Below are 22,806 nucleotides of genomic sequence, written 5' to 3' on the forward strand. Positions count from 1 at the left end.
AGAACTGACAGAAAAATTGTTCAGTTAGCAAAACAGAACCCTTCCATAGGCTCTGGAAAAATAAGGAATGGACTTCAACTGTTTATTAGCGCTGTCACAATACGAAGACGTCTTTTGTAAGCGAAGTTACATGGCCGAAGTTCACGCAAGGTACCATTATTGACGAAAAGGCATGTGCAAAAGAGAAATGGATAAATTTTCTGTGGAGCGATGAAAGCAAAGTCGTCCTTTTTGGTTCCAAGGGTCGTCAAGAATATGTGAGAAGACCCTAAAATGCAGCATACGATCCACGGTACACTATAAAAATAGTGAAGCATGGTAGAGGAAGAATTACGTAGATGCGAAGCAGTCATAAAAAACAATGGTTATGCAACAAAGTACTAAATGTAAGCTAACAGTATTTGTATACTTTAATATAACTTATTACACTTTTTCTTACTTCTTTCGAAATAGATGTAGTCCTTTGTCATGCACTGCTATTTTTATGAACATCCATATATTTTTACTGTGACAAAGCTAACGGTAAAAAATCGATAATATTTATTTTCTGTTATTATGAATAAAATATTTTATTTTGTTATTAGAAGTTTAATGAAATATATTATAACGTTGATATTGAAGGGCTTGTTGTTTTATTTGGAGAGCACTGCTATTTTTATGAAAACAACTGTATTTCAAAATTTTTGTAATAATGGATTTCTTCTATAAATTACATGCAGACTTATTACAGTTGTCAAGGCTAAAACAAAAAGAGGCTGGGATGCAACCCACACTGATAACTTTCCATCCCGTCTGTCGATTTGTTTTGCTTGAAAGTTTGTAGGTTTGTCGAGTTGGGTTAAAAAAGTTTCCGGTTTACAAAGAAATAGTTTAGTTTGAAAATCTAGTTTTGTTAAATAGATTTTCAGTCGAAAACAAATTTTTACCAATTTAAGTAGCATTTCCCAAATGTTGGTACGGTTGATATTGCATTTGTACATCGATGGTTGTGTTCGTTGAGTAGTTGTGCATTTGGAATCATGTGTTTTCCATTGGGGAATAAATTCATAAATTGATATTATTTAGTTTTGTTAGTGAAAATGGACTAACTGGGCTTATTAAGCAAGAGCAAACAATAGAAAAGATAATTAAGTTTTCAGTTTATATTAAATAAATCTTTTTGGTGTTTCCACTGCACAAGAAGATTTAAAAATGCTTAAATATGACAGCACTTTCTAAAATGCAAATGGTGTTTCGATGTTTTTGATGTGTAAAGTGTAAGTGAGATAGTTTGATTCGTGTTAAACAATGAAGAACTGAATAGGTTACCACCATATAAGAATATGCTACGTACTTAATGTCCATTTTTTTGTAATTTTATTAAAACAAATCTATATTTTTTGTACACAAACATGCAAATAAACAGATCATAATGCATTATCTGTAAAACCAACTCCTCCACACAAATTTGTCTTCACAAATTTTGCATTAACTTCGATCCCCGACCGAAATCGAGGCGAAATAATTTCATTTCAACTCGATTCAGTTAAATAAAGAATCGAAACGATCTTCAATCATGTTTCAATACCACATGTTAATGTAGTAGTCTACGAACAAACCCCCTCCTTGAAGCAATTGTTAAATGAACTTTTTTTTATAGAATCTCAATTTCCAGATGTTTTCTTAACATTTCTTCTTGGAAATTGTCCATTTTATTAGTTTTAGTTATTTTTTTTGCTAAGTTAATTTTAACTTTTGATTTTCACAAAACTTTATTGTATTTGTGTGTTTTTTTTTATTATTATTCTGACAGATATTCTTTCAGTTCTACCAATTTTTAAATACAAAAATCTGGCTACTACGGGTCGTTTTGTTGGCAATATAATGTTTTTTTTTTTTATTTTTTGTAAAAAAACTGTCAATTAGATTTTTCTCAAAATTTTACTGAATGTTGACACCATTTTTTTTAAAGATAAAAGTAGTTTAAAGCCAATATGTCAAATTTTTGGAAAGATGAAAATCAATTTTTAGCAACTTTTGTTAAATTTTCTTTTTAACTTCCCATAGGAAGTTATTGTAATGGGTCCGATTTGTCAAATTGAAAATTTTGACATTTCTCGACGTTTCAAGGTCTCTAGAGTCGAAATAAAAGATTTTTAGAAAGATGTCTGTGCGTGCGTGTGTACGTACGTTTGTACGTCCGTACGTCCGTACGTTAGTACGTTCGCGACGTTTTTTTCGTCGTCCATAGCTCAAAAACCAGAAGAGATATCGACTTCAAATAAATTTTGTTATACAGATAATAAGGCAGAAAGATGCAGAAAGGGCTCTCAAGAAAATTGCGTGGGTGGTTTTTTTACCATAGCAGTTTGAAAAAAAGGTGAAAATTTTGGTTAACCCTAAATATCTTACGAACCAAAAACGCTAGAGACTTCAATTAAATTTTATATAATATATTGTAACGTGACACAAAACAGGTATATTTTTTGAAAAAATCAATATAACGGTTTTTTTTATAAATCAATAAAACTGAAAAAAAAAAATTTGTCACCTCCAAAATTTTACGACCGAAATATGATTTCATCTCTTAAACAATTTTTTGCAACGAAGAATAGTGTTTTTGATATCTGATAAAATTTTGAGAAAAATCTAATTGACAGTTTTTTTTACAAAAAATAAAAACCTAAAAAAAATGTATAAAAGTTGGTAAAAATTGATTTTCGACTCAAATATCTTTTCAAAACCTTGAGATATTGGCTTTAATTTACTTTTATCTTTCAAAACATCTTGTTGTTAACATTCAGTTAAAGTTTGAAAAAAATCGATTTGACAGTTTTTGTACAAAAAATTAAAAACCGAAAAAAAAATTAACAAAAGTTCGTAAAAAATGATTTTCGACTCAAATATCTCTTAAAAACTTTGAGATAATAGGTTCTAACTAATTTTTTCTTATAAGAAATATTGTTTTCAACATTAGGATAAATTTTGAGAAAAATCGAATCAACAGTTTTTTTTACAAAAAATAAAAACCTGAAAAAAAATGTAGAAAAGTTGGTAAAAATTGATTTTCGACTCAAATAACTCTTCAAAAATTTTAAATATTGGCTTCAAACTTATTTTATTTCAGAGAAAATATTGTTTTCAATATTCAGTAATTTTTATATAAAAATCCAACAGTCCGTTTTTTCATAAAAAAGACAATCTACAAAAAATAGTGCGCAAATTTGGTAAAAATACATATAGACAAACTTTTAAGCAAGACAAATCGACAGACGGGATGGGAAGTTATCAGTGTGGGTCGCATCCCAGCCTCTTTTTAGTTTTTATTTCTTGTAAAAAAATATGTCAATTCGATTTTTCTCAAAATTTTACCGACTGTTGAAAACAGTATTTCTTATAAAAAAAATAAGTCTAAAGCAATAATCTGAAGTATGAGTCGAAATTCAATTTTTACCAACTTTGAGTAATGCTTTTTTTAGGTTTTTATTTTTTATAAAAAAAACTTTCAATTCAATTTTCTCAAAATCTTTCCAGATGTTAAAAACAATATTTTTCGTTGCACACAATTGTTTTGGAGATAAAATCATTTTGTATTCGTAAAATTTTTGAGGCGAAACATTTTTTTCAGTGTTTTTGATTTATAAAAAAAGCGTTAGTTGTTTTTTTTTTAATATATACTTGTTTGGTATCACGTTACGATATATAATGTAAAATTTAATTCTTAATTAATAGGGTTAACTAAAATGGTCACCTTTTGTTTAAACTGCATGGTAACAAAAACACCCACACAATTTTCTTCAGAGCCCTTTCTGCATCTTTCTGCTTTATTATCTCTATAACAAAATTTGTTTGAAGTCGATATCTCTTCTGGTTCTTGAGCTATGGACGACAAAAAAACGTCGCGAACGTACGAAAGTACTAAAATCTTTTATTTTGACTCTTGGGTCCTTGAAACGTCGAGAAATGTCAAAATTTTCAATTCGACAAATCGGAGCCCTTGCAATAACTTCCTATGGGAAGTTTATTAGCGGTTGATAAAATGTATCAATTGATATATGTTTGATTAATTGGGAATAACGAGTAATACCTAATGTTGTTTGAAGTCTCTTTTGAAGTTTGGTGGACTATTAGTCCGTCGGACAGCCATATAATATTGATCCAAGCTCGGATCATTCAGCAATTCTATCTGCTTCACTGCTCTAAAAGTTTTTACAGTGCTTCGATTGATTTTACTAACATGGGTCCGAAACAATCCACACTGACATGGGTAAAGGGCCTGGAATCAAAGGCTAGGCGAGCCGTTGGAAGCTGTCTCATTGCCGGTATGACTGCTCTGGCTTTGAGACGCTTGCACATAAAGCGCCCTTTTCTCACTCGTTCAACCGTTCCCCGAATGCTAATGATCCACGCACTTTCTCGAATGTCAGATATTACAGTGGCAGTCCCCATATGGAAATTCCTTTGGTGATGATGTTCTATTAAAAGGTCGACCAATAGACGGGTTTGAGGAAGAATTGCCGCATGCGAGAAGAATATGAGTACCTTTGTATACATGATTTTACGATATTATTCTTTAAGAATAAGGTTGTTTCACACATATTTTACTTGTCTTTGCCTGTTTAAAAGAATAAATACTTAGTGCAACTTTAAAGAAACGAGCCAGAAAGAGTATAATTATTTTCTATAAGGAACCTTCTACCTACCAATAACATTTCTTAAGCATTCATCATAAACAAGTGTTTATTTTTTATCTGCATAAAACTGGGCACGCCTATGAACTATTCTTTATTCGTTTTAGACAGCTACCTTACTACACAACCAATAGGCGATTGCTTTACAATTTAAACATACATGTTCTTCCTCTATCTTATCTTTAGATAAATTATTTTCTATCCTGGTTCTTCTAATATGAAATTAAAATAAAGCTATCCAAAGGAAAAAGCTTTAAACGAACTAGTTGAATACAGAAACAATTGTTTTCGTTAAGTATGCTTACAAGTATTTTTAATTTCCGGGATGAGTTGTGTCTTGGGATGAAACTAGCTTACCAACAAGAAATAGTGTGTATTCAATAAGTTCATTCAAATACATAAACCATTTCCCTTAACATAGTATTTTCCGAGTATTTCATATTTTGATTATAATACAAAATTAAGTTTGCATTTCGCATGGTCTACGGAAAATTCTCTTTGTTTTGACACCTTATTTGTTAAAATTAGTTCCGTATAAGAGCCGAAAAAGGGGGGAGACATTACGAAATAATATAAATATGATGATGATTCGTCCAGACTAAATTTCTATTCAATCACTAAACAACTGCATAACATAAATATGTTTAAGAAAAAATGGAAAATTTGTGTTTATGAATAAAAAAAAATAATTTAAATAAAACCGGTCTAACGATTTTCAAACAAAAACAATTGAGAAATGGATTTTTTTTTTGACAAATCAAATGGCACTTATTGGCTGAATCACATACACGCTTCAGCTTCGGCTTCGCCTGACGTTTACGAGTTCAGCCATAGGAATTCAATGCATGCTATCACAATGGAGCTTTGACCTCACGTTTCGTTTGACAATCGTAAGGAAAAGAACGTAATGTAACGTAATGTGACTCCAAACAGAAGCTCTAGTTCAATTATCTGAACATTTGCTTTGTCTCACAGCTCAACGGCTGGAAAAAATGTCAACCAACAAAATATTTGCTCTTTGGAGGGATGAAATAATAGAAATGTCATTCAAAGCAACCTCGAAGCGGGCCTAACGTAACGCAGACGAAGCCGAAGCTGAAGCGTGTATGTGTTTCAGCCATATATCTTTGAAGACAAACTTATTTTACAGGTATATTTTTAAATCTTAGATACACAGGTACTTTTTTTAAACAGACTCTTTACATAAAGGAGCAAGTTCGTGCGAACCAGTCCGGCATTTTATTTTGTATATTCCTATACCCAGACATTTCCATTCCTATCGAGCACAATTTCACAATATTTTGAAAAATATCATTTTCTATTTCTAATTCGAACCAGAAACAAATTTCTGACATTTTTTCTTGAAAGTGTTGACTTTTCACAACTTTCAATTGCAACTTAAAATTGCAACCCGGACTTTCAGTGAACTTAGTTCCCAGGGACTTATTTACCTACAAATAATTCTTTTCCTGCATTTATGTTTAATTTTATTTGAAGTCGGTATTCTTGATCTCTATTACTCCTTCTTTTAAAACTGATAATTTCAATTTTTATTTGTAAATGCACTATATACTCTCTTGCACTCCATACACTTTGGTGGTAATATCAGTTTTACTTATCAAAAATGTCTTATTCTATCCTAAGGACTTGGAGTGTACATTTAATTCTCCTGCTCTTATAGACTATAAACCCCTGGCTAAGAAAATTCTTAGAAATCCTATAAATATAAGCTGATGACCAAGACACAAATAATATACAATTCGACAAATTCAATATTAATCTTAATTGTTTACAAATGTTACAACATCAAATCAATTACGAATCTCACTTTATATAACCTCATCAATAAATCCAAATAAACATAAGTTTTGATTGTTAAAATAGGACACCATCTCTTTACACATAACTATATGTATGTTATGTACATATTTATATACCCGTACCCATCATTATTCAAATGCCAATAGCAACATATTGCCACTTGGCACTTTTATCAAAACGATGAAGATATATGTACAACAAATACAATATGCAACTCGTGTAAGCCTTGTGTGATGTCCTTTTCAAATACGTATGTACATATATTTATATATATATAGTTGCTGCCTTGAGTCAATAACATTATTCTGGGCTTGTCTTTTATGAGTGTCTCAATATAAGAAAATCGATGGTGCCACATGACATATGCCACTAACAAATTTGTTGACTCTTCCAACCGATACAAGGATTCCAATAGATTGTCGTACCCAACCAAACCCAATCTAAAGCCGAGAAGAGATCCAAGTGTCCTGCCAATGTTTCACATAATTGATTACCTTAATAGCAACTTTTTTTGTTGATAACAAAGAATGTCGAATGTGTATTAAAATAACGTCTATATATGCTCGAGCATACGTTAGGACATGTATTTTTTGGGGAGGTGGGTCGAGGGAAACAAATCTTTAAACATTGATTTTTAGATATATACATACTTATCATTTATTCATTTGACAAGAACCAAGGATTTTTTTTTGTGAATGAACCAATGTACAAGCAGCTATATTATTCGATTTTAATATAATAATTGAACTTTCAATGAACTGGCTAGACAACTTATAGATACATTATGAGGTTAGGTACCTAGCTACCTAATGAACTCAATGTGAGGGTTAAATTAGCAATAGATTAATTCGTTATTGTACTTAATTTTTTCTTTCTTTTGAATTAAAAATACAAATTCATCTAGACATACATATGTTCATATATACAATATACATACAGTCGTTGGCAAAATTATTTGCACAACGTAAAATTTACACGGCATCTCTTCATTTGAGCTTTATAACTTTAAAAATAATAAAGATATTGTCAATATTTATTTTTATTAATAATGAATACATATTCTCACAACGGTACATAAAATAACAAAACTGAACTTCTACCGGTTCATTTTAAAAACATAAAAATCAAAGTGTCAAAATTACTTGCACATTATATTACACCGGCGAAATTATTTGCACAAGTGCAATGAACTGCTTAGACTGTCTAACGGTAGTTTTTTTACACGACTAATCAAAGGTAAACGGTGCAATTAGTAATTTTTTGTAGTTTGTTGTGGTGTTTTCGTCGGGCAGGTTGTTCAAATGGCTAAAACGAATGAAATTTCAACAGAAAAGCGCGCGGCTATTGTTTCTGACTTCCAATCTGGTGTTTCGGCAGCAAAAATTTCGGCTAAATATCGCTGCGCCCGGAGGACAGTTTATTACGTAATAGATAAACAAAAAACTCATGGTAGTGTAAAAAGTCTTGCTGGTAGATTAAGAAAAAGGGCTACGACCAAAAGGGAAGACACAAAAATTATCCGTTCCTTTAAAAGTAACCCCTGTCCAAAAGTTCAAAATGTGCTTAGTAATTTGAACAAAGATCGTGGAAACGCTATTAGTGAGAGGACGATACGACGTAGGCTGAAAGAGAATAATATTAACGCCTACGTCATTCAAAAAAAGCCCCATATATCAAGAAAAAATAAAATCCTCAGACTAGAATTCGCTAAAGAGCATAATAAACCGCCGGCTTTTTGGAGAAGTGTACTTTGGACTGATGAAACTGCTTGTTCGTTGGATGGTAACTATGGCCGGAAATTTTATTACTGCGATCGTCAATCAAAAAACAAACGACCCGTTACACAACCCACAAGGCATTCCAAAGGAGGTAAAATAATGATATGGGGATGCATATCATATTGTGGCGTGGGACCAATTGTTAGATGCTCCAACCCTATGACAAAGTCGCATTATTTGGAAATACTAAATGATGTTGCACTAGCGGCAGGGTCAATATTCATCGGGAGTAATTTCATCCTTCAACAAGATAATGCTCCTATACATACGGCCCGGATAATACAAACTTTTTATCTGAGGTAGACCAAGAAGTTTTAAAATGGCCAACGCAGAGCCCTGACCTAAATGTCATTGAAAATGTTTGGCATCTTGTAAAATGAAAAATTCCTCAAGACATTGGAAGTTGGAAGATCTTCAAATGAAACCTGGGAAAAGTTTATAACAGCTTGGAATACGGCTCCATCAGAATAAATTTAAAACTTGATAGACTCAATGCCAAGGCGCCTCGCTGCTGTTATTGCGGCAAAAGGAGGAAGCACAACTTACTAGGTAATGCTATTTTCAAAGCAGAGTTTTGTTTTCCTAAAAAAAAGCTTTTTTTTGCTTCCAGTGTGTTAAATGTGCTAATCCAAAAATGTGCAAATAATTTCGCCGGTTTAATATAATGTGCGAGTAATTTTGCCATTTTGGTTTTTATGTTTTTAAAATGAACCGTTAGAAGTTCAGTTTTGTTATTTTATGTACCGTTGTGAGAATATTGACAATATCTTTATTATTTTTAAAGTTATAAAGCTCCAATAAAGAGATGCTGTGTAAATTTTATGTTGTGCAAATAATTTTGCCAACGACTGTATCTAAGTTCACATGTTAAATGCATATGTATATAAATTGTGCTACAAAAATATTGGTTAGAGGAAGGATATTAATAAATAATTTTTCAGAGTTAATTAATCCGTGTTTTGTTGGAAAACCTATCAATAGTATGGTAGGATTTTACACAAATAACAAAAACAATATCCGCAGTATGAATAACACCGATAAAAGTTAGTAGAATCTTACAACCGATGGGTTGTCGTCTTGTCGACATTTATACGAGTCTCGAATCGATCTTATGTGATTTCGTTTTCAAATATTGGTACGATTGATATTGAATTTGTATCTCGATGGTTGTGTTCGTTGAGTAGTTGTGCATTTGGAATCATGTGCGTTTTCTATTGGGGACAAAAATGAATTTGTTACTGTTGATATTATTTAGTTTTGTTAGTAAAAATCGACTAAATAGGCTTATTTTGCAAGAGAAAACAATAGTAAAGATAATTAAGTTTTTCTATGTTCCCGTTGAAGGTTTATCTCAGATTAGATTAAATAAATCTTTCTGGTGTTTCCACAGCACAAGAATATTTAAAAATTATTAAGTTTGACTGGTTTTTTTTAAAATGCAAATGGTGTTTCGATGTTTTCGATGTGTGAAGTGCAAGTAAGATAGTTTGATTTGTGTGAAACAATGGAGAACTGAATAGTTCAGCACCATACGCTATTTTTGCAAATTTGATTAAAACAAAACTATATTTTTTGTACACAAACTTGCAAATAAACAGACTCGACTGCGATCCCCGACGAAATCAAGGCGAAACAACCTCATTTCAACTCGATTCAGGTATATAAAGAATTGAAACAAGCTTTAAGCTCGCTTCAACACCACATGTCAATGTAGTAGTCTACGAACAAACCCCCTTCTTGAAGCAATTGTTAAATTAACTTTTTTTATAGAATTTCAATTTCCAGATGTTTTCTTAACATTTCTTCTTGAAAATTGTCCATTTTTTTAGTTTTAGTTGGTTTTTTTTGCTAAGTTAATTTTAACATTTAATTTTCATAAAACTTTCTTCTATTTGTGTGTTTTTTGTATTATTATTCTGACAGATCTTCTTTCAGTTGTACCAATTTTTAAATACAAAAATCTGACTACTGCGGATCGTTTTGTTGGCAATTTCTCACTGTACTATATGTGGAATACTAAAAACACGCACTTAATAATACTTAAATTATACCCAGAATTATTATTATTTCAATTTTATAATTCAGAACCAAATCGTTTCATTGATCCAGGCGTTCCATTTTGTTTGTATACCAACCTGTCAGGTTGGCTTGCAATAATCAACTCTAACCTAACATGTTTTATTTCAATCAATGTCAAAAAATGTCAGTATTTATTTTTTTGAATAGATACTTGTCAGAGAACGCGTGGAGTGATGGTAAGTGCGTATAGGATTTACAGAAACGCGACAATAGACCCACTACATAGACTGACAAAGCTCAAAATCTTGTGCAGACGATTCACAGACCCACATATTGGGACACTGAAGACATCAATAAAAAATATCAATCTTTTAATTAACGATAAATAAAGGTTATGAATAAGTACGTTATGGAACCACAAGATTTGGTCAGTTAACAAAATGTCATTGAAGATTTCTTGGCAAACGCCATAATCGCTGAACAAAAGGGGCCAAATCACTTAGCAACGAAGATCGAGCTTCAGCTCATCTTTAACTCAATAAAAAACGAAAAGTCAGCATGCCTCGATGGTATATCCAACTTTGTACTAACACATATACCGATGGAGGCAATTATCCAAACTCTTCAATAATTATCCAGTGCATTGGAAGGCCGCTGTGGTTCATCCTCTCCCGAAAAAGGGAAAGAACAACTCCAAAACGTCCAACTTTCTGTCGATAAGTCTTCTTCAGAGCATCTGCAAAGTTTTCGAGAATATCATCAAAAGGGCTAAGGCTAGGTGGGCTGCGGAAAACAAAATAATTCCGGAAAAACAGTTCGAGTTCAATTCGGGTCATGACACAATTCACGCTGAGTTTAAACTTGTTTCTGATATCTAATGCAATAAATCAAAACATCAATGGACAGGTGCTGTTCTGGTTAATTTGAAAAAGTTTTTTGACACCGTATAGTAATAGGGTCTTTATCTACAACTATATACTTTATAATATGCTAAACGGTAGAATGTTTGTTGTCAAAAGTGGCAACTTCTATAACACAAAATTCCAAATTAAAATGGTTTCCAACAGGTAGCGGTGAATTTGCCGACTCTCTTCACCAATATTGCAGCGACTGAAAATTGAAAATAATCGTCCAGAAGTCGTAGACAATTCTGTTCCGGATGCCGTTGGCTAGAACCACTAGGGATACGTGCAAGAATTAGCGCAAGATGGTTATCGCTGATCTTCACGATTAACGAGAAAAAATGTAGTTAAGTACCTCGGTATCAGTATTCGGTTAGATCACTTTTTATATTTCGACAGACATAAATGCTGAACTAACCAGAGCCAGAGGAGCCTTCTGTCTGTCTTACAGCAGTCGGATTGACTTTAAAATGAACGTAATTTGCTACATGGCACTCATACGGCCGATGGCAGTTTATAGTTGTGCTGTGTAGTTCACCGTTGCCCCTTCCCAGATTTAGAAGTTTCTGTTGTTCTAGCGGCAGTGTTTACGATGATGTACCGTCTTACATATTACAGCCGACTGCTCTTAAGTTCATTACTATTCAAACGGGGTTCTATATACAACGGGACTCGAATCAAAAGAATTGACAATTTCGTTATTAAAAATCTTTCAAAGTCACACTGGCAGAGTTATGTCTTCTATATCAACAATTTAAATTTAAAGGGCGTTCTCTCCAAACAACTCTCTCATTACAACAGAGACATTCCTCTTTTTAGATAGATGTGGTTTGACACAGGAAAGATTGGCAATTCCATTAATCTATCACATCAGACGACGAACCGCGGATAGGCGACTCCTGTACAATTCGAACGTCATGTCACAAGATGGACCAGAGTTCCTTTAATTTAGTAGGGCTATGTCCAAAAGGACCAAACTAATAGGGTGAAGCAGAACAACCAGTTTAGGTGGCTTTAACGGCACTTGATAATGTGTATTTGGGTACCTATTCAAATTCCAATTTTTTTTTGGAACTATACATTTTGAAAAAGTCTTCATAAGTTGTTAAATTTAACAAGTCTTAGATAAATCTTAAGAAAACGTTGAGCTATTTCTACTTTTTTTTTACAAAAAAATGCAAAACTTTTTTGTGTGAACCAGACCCTCACCCAACAAACTTCTCCATCTAGCTCGGTCCCTAGATAAATGTCTCCAGTTTCGCGCTTCAAGTTGGGTGAGGACACTTTTCACTTTTGCGCGCCAGCGGATCCGCGGTCTTCCTCTACTGCGCTGTCCTGTGGGTGTGGACTCGAAGACTTTCCGGGCCGGATCATTGGTTTCCATGCGCTCTACGTGACCCAGCCATCTTAGTCGTTGGACTTTTACCCTTCTGGCTAAGCCTACGTCGCTGTACAGCCCGTACAGCTCGTTGTTCCATCTTCCGTAGATCACACGAAGAACTTTTCTCTTGAAACGACCGCTTTTGTCATTGTCCGTGCTTCTGCACCGTATAGCAGGACGAGGATAATGAGGGTCTTATATATAGCGACACTTTGGTCCTTCGAGAAAGGACTTTCCACCCAATTGCTTTCTTAGCCCAAGGAAACAGCGGTTAGCAAGATTTATTCTTCGTTTGATCTCAGCGCTGGTGTTGTTTTCTGCGTCTACAGCGGAGCCAAGCTAGACGAAGTCCTTAACTACCTCAAAGTTACATCTGTCGATGGTGTAGTTTTGACCAAGCCATCGGTGTTGTAGTGTCTTTTTTGACAACAGCATGTTCTTTGCTTTGCCCTCATTAACCGTTAAACCCCATTATTGCCACCTCCGCCTCAATACTCGCAAAAGCCCTATTGACATCACGCTGAGTTCTTCCGATTATGTCAATGTTATCAGAATATGTCAGTAATTGTACAGACTTTTCAAATATAGTGCTCTATTGTTTACGTGTGAGCTCTGCACTATTCTTTCAAACAAAATCAAATCAAAGGGGGTGGCGCAACAGTCCGTTGTGAACCAGGGCCTAGTGACTTACAGCTCTCAACCATTCCTGTGTGCGAGTACTGTTGTCAGGAATGGAAGGGACCTACAATTTTAGGCCGAATCCGAACGACGAATTTGAGAAAGCACTTTTTCATGACAAGAATTACTCTTGAAGGATTTGTCAATTCCTCGCAAGAGGCAGTACCCGCGAAAACTATATATTTTTTTTTAAATTAAGGTGTCACAGGCAGGGATTGAACCCAAGACCCCTTGCATGACAGTCCATCGCACAAACCACTGATTCCTCTATAGTTGGTGCAGTTTAGAGGGCTTCTTTTTTACAGGATCGGGCAAACAATACCGAGGTTCCATTCATCGGGCATGCTTTCTTCCGACCAATGCAGTAACTGAATAACGAAATATTAATGTTTATGTGTACATTTTTATAAACGTTACTCTGAGTTCAAAGTTTTCACCTTGTTAGAAATAAATTAAAAGCTATGTTAAGTAAAGCCGCGTTTTTTTGGTATTCCATATATAGTACAGATTGCCAAAAAAAAACGATCCGCAGTAGTCCGATTTTTATATTTGAAAGTTGATGCAATTGAATATTTGCCAGAGTATTATATATCAAAAAATTCCAAACAAAAAATAGTGAAATTCAGGCCAGGGGTGAAATCGTGTAACCTGATTTTTAATAGTTGGCTATCAAAATCAAGAAAATGCATACGTCTGTGTAATGTGATAGTCGATTTTAAAGCTTGAAGCTCTCCTAAATTCTTTATATCGTAGGTACCTAAATCAAGTTGAAATAAGCTAGTATTGCGAAGAAAAACATGGGTAGGATTTGGTTTTACAGATAATGCGTTATGGTCTGTTTATTTGCATGTTTGTGTAAATAGACCAAAAACCAAACCAAAATACAGTTTTGGTTTAATCAAATTAAAAACAAATTGCACATGGAGTAGGTAGCATATTCTTACATGGAGCAGAACTATTCAGTTTTTCATAGTTGAACATGTATCAAACTATCACACTTGTACTTCATAAGAAAAATCGAAACACCATTTGCATTTTAGAAAGTGTTGTCAATCTCAATCATTTTTGAATCTCCTTGTGCGGTGGAAACACCAAAAAGATTTATTTAATCTAAACTGAGATAAACCTTCATAGAAAAACTTAATTATCTTTACTATTGTTTTCTCTTGCAAAATAAGCCAATTTAGTCCATTTTTACTAACAAAACTAAATAATATCAACAGTAATAGAATGATTTTTTTCTCCAATAGAAAACACACATGATTCCAAATGCACAATTACTCAATGAACATAGCAATCGAGCTACAAATGCAATATCAATCGTACCAACATTTGAGAACGAAATCACAAAAGATCTGTTCGAGACTCTTATAAATGTCAAAAACCCATCCGTAGTAAGATTCTACTCTAACTTTTATCGGTGTTATTCGTACTATGGATATTGTTTTTGTTATTCCTGTAAAATCCTACATCCTCTGAATTACTTGAGGACACAAATTTTTAAAAATACGCCATCTTTTTTACGATATATGTAAATATGTCTAGAAACCGCTATAAACAATCTGATTACGATAATTCTCAGAGAAAGTATTTTAAATTTTGTGAATATAAAGAATTTAAAAATAGTTTGCTATGTTCCAGTTTATACAAAAACTTGTGCACAGGATGCACAGAAAAAACCCAGACTAAAAGCACAATGACACCTTACAATTACTATTTCTGAAAATTTGATATATTTTTATAGATGACATATAGTTAAATATAACCATTCTAAAAATTCCTTTCCAAAATTAGCTGATAAACAATTTAAGTTTTGTTTAGTTCAAGACTTGTTTGTTTTTAATTTTTTATAAGAAAATTCCAAATCTGTCAATGTTAATGAGGCGAAATCTGAGAAAATTGAGGTGGCGAACTTTTGAAAATGACTCGAGACTTTAAAGATGGAATCCAATAGCTAGCTTTTTATTTGTGCTACCACAACATTTCAAACTAAGTTAAAAATAACAGACCTTATGTGAAGTATATAAATTTTAGCTATTTCTTTTTTTTTATAGGTTCTCCCATATTTGCAGACCATGAGCTAAGGCATGAGAACCCTATGAATTAAATATAATTTAAAACTAATTGCGTTCCTAGTAAGTAGTTCAATTATACACATCAATGAGCATTACCATAATAACATTAGATTCTATACCAACAATAATAACTACCAAAGTGTTTCTTGCATGTCTCGAGAAGCCTGTCAACTTCTTAGAACCCAGCCAATGCGTCACACTTCCCTTTAAATAGAGGTGACTCCGTTACAAAAATAAAGGTCATAAGTTCTTGGAAGCCATTCAAGTGGCTCATTGTCAAATTATAGCTACAGCTACACTATATAGGTACCTAAACCTTTTACGTCAGGCTGCTATTTTGTTTGGCCTTATATAAAAACTTAAAATATACCAATACGTCATGTTTATGAAAAATTTAACAAGGACAAACCCAAAGCCCACCCTTCAAAAACCACCCACAGTTTTTGGCACGTGTTGAGTTATTCACAGAAAATACATATCTCAAAACTCCTAACAGACCCCGTACAGTAAAATCCCCCATCATGCCACATCATACCACCTTGTTACAATATTCATTTTCGGAGTAATACGAGTATAGGCAAGACATACAAATGATATTGTGTTCTTGTTACGTCAATAATTTTCACCATGACCGAAACAATATAAAGAACAAGCTGTCAGACAAGGCAAAAGATTGAAGTCTGGCTAAAAATCGATATTTCAAATTTATGCTTTTAAAAAAGGGTTAAGGGAAAAAAAATAAAGTTACTTACCTAAAACTGTTTAGATCTTTTTATTCCAATTATACGAACCGTTATAAAAAAATAAAATCAATATAAATTTTATAGCGCACATATTTGGTATTAAGTTCATCGCAAATAACTTTTTTTTTCAAAACTCAGATTAAAGCCACGACAAACCTTAAGTTTTCAAAAAATCTCGGTCGTTGTCGATTTAGAAAACTTTTAACAGCAAGTTTTTAGCAGCAACGCCCATTTAAATAAAAACAAAGTAAAAAATTCAGGTTTTTTAAATATGATTCTTTTTCACTTATAGAAAATAAGAGATCGAAACACACGAATTGAAACAGAATCTATTGATGAAATAAAACACAAAGAACAACGTTTTAAAAAATGTCTGTCCCTTTTTGCTGTTTGGTGTGAGAAACTTTTTTCTTTTGCTGAATTTGCAGAAAACACGTCCGCCAAAGAGTGGCGTACGGTGGTTAAAAGAAGACTACAGTTTTGAAAGTGCGCTGCCTTATAAAGGGCTTACATTGTTCTTTGCCAAAGGCGAGGTAGATTTTCTGACATAAAGTGACATTTGGTGAGTATGCGTGAAAAAAACGGAATTGCACTGCAAGTTCAAAGGGATGAGCATACTACCTTCAAAATCATGTATGGCTGAAACACAAACACCCTTTAGCTTCGGCTTCACGTGAAGTTTACGATTTCAGCCATATGAATTCAATGCATGGTATCACAATGAAGCCTCGACCTCACGTTTTGTTTGACAGTCGTAAGGAAAAGAACGTAATGTAACGTAATGTGACTCCAAATGGAAGCTCTACTTCAATTATCTGAACATTTGCTTTGTCTGACAGCTCATCAGCTGTAAACAAATGTCAACAAACAAAATATTTGCTCTTTGGAGGGATGAAATAATATTTAGAAATGTCATTCAAAGCAACCTCGAAGCAGCCCTAACGTAACGCAGACGGAGCCGAAGCTGAAGCGTGTATGTGTTTCAGCCAGTAAGCCTAGCTGGACTGGAGACGAAATATTTTAAGTATAATGAAGGACTAAATGCAAATTAAGCAGTTGGTGGTAAATAGAAAAAATAAAGTTGGTTTGAAAATAATCATTTCTCAAAGATTTTAATCATGTTTTATTTATTAAAAAGCTGGAGTAAGAATTTTTCACTTCTTCTTCTTTTTTCGATATTAAAGAAACCTTAATTTTAAAAAATCTCAGAGCACAATTTAAAGATCACTTGTTTATAGTTTTTATTTATTTTTTCAAACTTCAAACTTTTAATTAAAAAATGGAAATAACATTTCATATATTTGTATGCTTTTTGGTCTTCATTATTTCAACCTTATACAAGTTTACTTCATCATCTGATATTGATGGCTTTGGCACGAATTACGATCACAATGAATTGGATTCGAATCAAGAAGATACATTCGACATGTATTCAAGCATTGCCTCCGATGACAAGGACAACATTCGTTACTCGAATAAATTAGATCTTATCATTGCTTCCATACGGGAAAGCACAGTTGATATTTTACAAAATATAGGCGACCTTGAAAATGTGCTTTTGGAGCGTCATGATAAAATGAATACTTCCAACGCGAATTCCTCAACAAATAATAAATATGTTTATAAGGACATGGGAATACCTTATCAAAATACTCCTAACAACAACAGCAATACTAAAACCACGCCAAAAATAGACATTTTAGAGGATGGAAAGGAAAAAATCAAGAATTGGGAAGAACAGATAAAAGTTTGTAAATCAGTTCTGAATAATTCTAAATGTCCGAAATCAAGCACATACGAAGAATTGAAAAAGAAAAACAGCATCAAGGCCATGGCAAAGACAAATGATGAAAAGGATGAGAATAAGGATAACGTAAAGGAACGCAGGAGGAGAAGACGTAGATTGTTGCGGGAGAGCATGGAAAAACTAAGACCAGTTTATGTTGGGTAACCTCAATAGGGGTTTAGTGTATATTTGGAGTTTTGTATTGTATTTTATTTTATTTTGTTGATTATATTTAAATTTGAATTAAAAGACAATTATTTAATTTTTTGCATATTTTTAATATTGGATCTTAAAACACAGCTTCAAGTTTAGTCTTTTTTTAAAATTAAAAAAAGCACTAAATGCTTTCAAAATTATATGCACGTTTTAAATGTTGAATGTTCTTATCCTCCATTTTTTAGTGGAAGTCCGTAACATTAGCTTCCCTACTTAAGGTGACGCTACAGCCTTGTGTGAACTAGGGCCTCACACAACAAACTTTCCACACTTTCCACTTGAGCCACGCTACCTGATCCGCGGTCTTTCTTTATCGCGCTGTCCTTCGGACGTGAACTTTTTTGCATGCTCTCTACGAAACCAAGCCATCTCAGTCGTTGGATTTGTATCCTTCTGGCTAAAGCCTCAACTATAATAGACTTAACCGAGCTTAAATCAGCTTAAGGGAACGAACCAATACTCACCCTTAAGCCTCAACTATAATAGACTTCACCGAGCACAAGCCAGCTTAAGGGAACGAACCAATACGCAGCCTTAAGGCCCAACTATAATAGACTTAATCGAGTTTAAGCCAGCTTAAGGGAACGAACCAATACGCAGTCTTATATGTCACTAACCATAATAGACGTTCTGCTCAGTTTCGTTAAATTTCGCTAACTTTCGCGCAATTACGCAAGAGCCATTTAAATGGCTCGAGCTTAAGCAAATGTCAAATTTGAAACGCATTTCAACCCAACGCAGAGGTTTACATGTCCTTGTCTCCTAATAATAATCCAAACCAACATTTATATCAACAAATTTTAATTCGAAGTGACATTTGCGTTTGACACTTGCTTAAGTTACTTGAATCCATTATGGTTACTTTTTGTTTTGACGATAGGTAGGTAGGTAGAAATGGCGATCTCAAGCCAACCTAAGCCTGAGATCCAATAAGCGCCGTAGTGCGCCGTTTTGTTACAAAAAACTCGTTTGACCTGTGATAGAAAGGGAAAGATTTATAGAGAAGCTTCATAGCGATTATGTTAGAGCCATTTTGTCGCATTGAGAAAAAAGATTAGGTTTCTAATCTTTGTCTCAGATAGCTCATCGAGTCCGTGAAAGAATGGTTTTCCAAAGTATTTCATTCTAGTGTTTGCCAAAGCATGAAATTTGCAGAGGAAATGGATTATCGTTTTACTTTCTCTTTGGTCACTACAACTACAGCAAAAGGTGTTGTTGGAGATACCCAACTTCTCCGCATGAACTCCTTTAGACCAATCTCCGGTACAAACTGCAACAATCCTGGCTATGTCTTGCCTTGGCCTGAGAGATCTATGCTAGTTCGTCAGCCCGCTAGCAAAGTCAGGAAGCCTTAAGGATTTAGCTACATTTAGGGACTCAGAAAAGATCCCAGAACCAACTCCAGTTGTGTCGAAACCTATCGACACGATGTCATCCTCCCAATCTTCTCTTGATGGAAAAATAACCTTAAAACCCTTACAAAGCTCAAAGTAGGAGTGCAGTAGTCAGTGTCTACCGAGATAATATCTGAGGGAATCAATTTCGTTGTGTTGCTGTGTTAGGCTTTACTAAGAGCAGGCCACCACACAATCGAACCATATGTTAAGATTGGGCGTACTACGGCTGTGTACGTCCATAAAATCATCTTCAACTGAAGTCCCCACTTTTTGCCGAAAGTTTTGCTGCATGCGTAGAAGGCAACACAGGCCTTCTTAACCCGTACTTCAATATTTAGTTTCCAGTTTAGTTTAGGGTCGAGTATAACTCCCAAATATTTTGCACTGGAAGACGTAATGATAGGATTTAACCGTTGAGTCGAGGTAGCGTGAAGGGCGGTACTTTAGTTTTGGTTGGAAAGAGCAACAGTTCAGTTTTACTTTGGTTAACTCCTAGTCCACAACTCGTGGCCCAGCTGCTAACTTTCACAGAGGTGTACTTTTCTGACACCAATAGCACCAAATCATCCGCATAGGCTATACCGCCTTCACTCCACATCTCTATAATTTAAAGAGAATTTATCCATGTTCACACAGGACTGTAGCGCCACCTAAAGTAAACTTTTTTATCCATGACCAGAAACCATAGAAGAGGCGAAAGGACACCACCCTGTTGTGTTCCCATACTCACCTTTTTTTTGCGATTGTATTGCCTAAAGTGGATTGAATCTTCCTACTACTGAACATGGAAATAATCCATTCTCGAAAGAAGGTTTTACACCGAACTTAACGACGCATCTTCACTACCTCATGGAGGGAAGTCTCCGTAGATTTGCCCTTAATTAAGCATGATGAGAGCTTTCGAGAGGTCGTCCAACTAGGATTTCTCTAATATGGTAATCCAGAATGCGCTCCAAGGACAAACAAAAGATGTTAAGCTTATTGGTCTGAAATCTTCGCGGGTTCGTGACCTCGCCTAACCTCTTTCGGGATAAAAACTACTTTGACCTGTCTCATGGGCACATGTTCGAGAAGGAGACATCCTTTGAAAATTTGTTCCAGTCATGGAGCTGCCACATCATGCAACTTTTGGGATATGGGATTTATATGAAGAAAAATTATTGATGGCCCACAAAATATTTTCTCTGGTTATTACGGAATTGACTTGCTCCACATGAGCTACGTTTAGCTCTGTGGTTTCAAGCGGTTCGGGGTTATCACTCTCGCAACCCGGAAAGTGCGTCTTCATCAGTAGCTCAGGAGATTCGGCTGGAGAGGCTGTCCAGGTTCCATCAGGCTTTTTTAGAAATGATGGATTACAATGTTCCTTCGATAAAACTTTGCGGAGTCCTTTATGTCTTCGACTGATTGGCAGTATTCTCTCCAGCCTTGTCTTTTGGCTGATGACAGGGCTTGTTTGTAAATTTTAAGAGAGTCTTTATACGGTTGGTAAAACTTATGTTTGTGGCAGATATTGAATATTGTCCTCGTAATTTTCCTAAGACTCGACAGTTCTTCATTCCACCACGAAGGAAGGGTTTTACGGCTATATTTAACTGGGCAAGAGACTCCAAAAGCTTTACTTATAGAAGTTTCAAATGTTTTCACCTTTGATTCAAGGTCTCCTATCGATTCAGTGAGATTCGGTAAGTTTGCTTAGTTTGGAATTAGCAATTTGACTGAATTTCTTCCGGTCAGTTCGTTTGGGACTTCTATAAGGCGGAGGGTTTTTCGACTCGAAATTAATTTGAAAAAGAATCCACTCGTGATCTGACAACGAATTCGAAGGGGAAACTCTCCAATTCTCCACTTATAAATTACGGTTGTTTACTAAAGTAACATCAAGCACATCCTCCCATCCATCATAATTTTCCGAGCTCGAAAAGACGAAAGTGGGAGTATTACCTCTGTTACAAATGGTCATATTATTTTCAATAAAAAAAAATAAAAAAGTGGCTCAACTCGTTCGTTGATCTCAGAACTTTCCCAAAGGGTATGCCGAGCATTTGCGTCGTCGCCTCCGATCAGAAGGTTCGCCTTTTTGATTTTAGCTTCGGTTATGATTTTGCACACCTCCACCGGAGGTGATGGTGCATTATGGACAGAGTAAAAAGAGGCCAACAGCAAACCCTGTGTATTCTCATCTTTAAATCTGACAGCTGTCAGATCGGGAGTGCTGAAATTTGGACATAAAAACCTTTTAAATGTTTCTTAGCTAAAATATAAGTTGACGATAACTTCTGATAACTTTTCGTTCGGTTTTTTAGTTGGGACTTAAAGGCCCAAAGAAACAGCGGTTAGCGAGAGTTATTGTTCGTTTGATCTTAGCGTTCATGTTGATTTCTGCGTTCATAGTGGAGCCAAGGTAGAAAAGTCCTTAACTACCTCAAAGTAACGTCTGTCGATGGTGACGTTTTGGCTGAGACGTCGGTGTTGTTGGTCCTTTCTTGATGACAGCATGTACTTCGTTTCGCCCTCATTAACCGCTCACCGTCTCAGCCTCAATACTCACAAAAACCCCATTGAACGCTCAGTTCTTCTGATTATTATGGCTGAATCACAAACACGCTTCAGCTTCACCTGACGTTTACAATGGAGCTTTGACCTCACGTTTCGTTTGACAATCGTAAGGAAAAGAACGTAATGTGACTCCAAACGGAAGCTCTAGTTCAATTATCTGAACATTTGCTTTGCCTAACAGTTCAACGGCTGTAAAAAATGTCAAGCAACAAAATATTTGCTCTTTGGAGGGATGAAATAATAGAAATGTCATTCAAAGCAACCTTGAACCATCGTAAAGCAGACGAAGCTGAAGCGTGTTTGTGATTCAGCCATTATCGCGTTTACAAGAAGAACTGAATCCGAATTGAATCAGGATTTAGCGCCGTATGGACCTGGATCGGATCGAAATAGGATTAGGCGATCCAATCCCACTGAAAGAGGTGAATCGAATCGAAAATTTGTTTGTAAACCTGAATCGGGGAATCGAGTTATAGATGTGTGAGGTTTTGCTTGTTGTGTACGTGCGATAAGTTCTCGCGCGTCTTTGTGTTGAGAGCATTATTGTTATAAATTTGAAATTTGTTCACGTAGCAGAACGCACACACATAAAACCCAAATGTCATTTCGATTCCATTTGAATTTGATTCCTCGATTTAGTGCCACCATATACATACCTGGATCGAAATCTCAATTCGATCCGATTCCTCGATCTCCTCTTGCAACCAGGGTATTATGCCAACACTATGTTAAAGAGATCGCATAACAGCACATCGGCTTCTTCATAGTCATCATCATAGAG

General features: G+C 34.7%; 1 protein-coding gene across 1 annotated transcript in view; it reads right to left on the minus strand.

Moving 5' to 3' along the window:
* LOC129940587 (uncharacterized) overlaps positions 1 to 16,510 on the minus strand; it is a 35,838-nt gene extending 19,328 nt beyond the window's left edge. The window contains exon 1 of the mRNA XM_056048970.1: positions 16,077 to 16,510. The gene's annotated coding sequence lies outside the window, so the exon portion shown is untranslated. The remainder of the gene's footprint in view (positions 1 to 16,076) is intronic.
* Positions 16,511 to 22,806: the final 6,296 nt, after the last annotated feature.

The sequence above is a fragment of the Eupeodes corollae genome, chromosome 1 (assembly GCF_945859685.1).
Source record: "Eupeodes corollae chromosome 1, idEupCoro1.1, whole genome shotgun sequence".
Taxonomy (NCBI): Eukaryota; Metazoa; Arthropoda; class Insecta; order Diptera; family Syrphidae; genus Eupeodes; species Eupeodes corollae.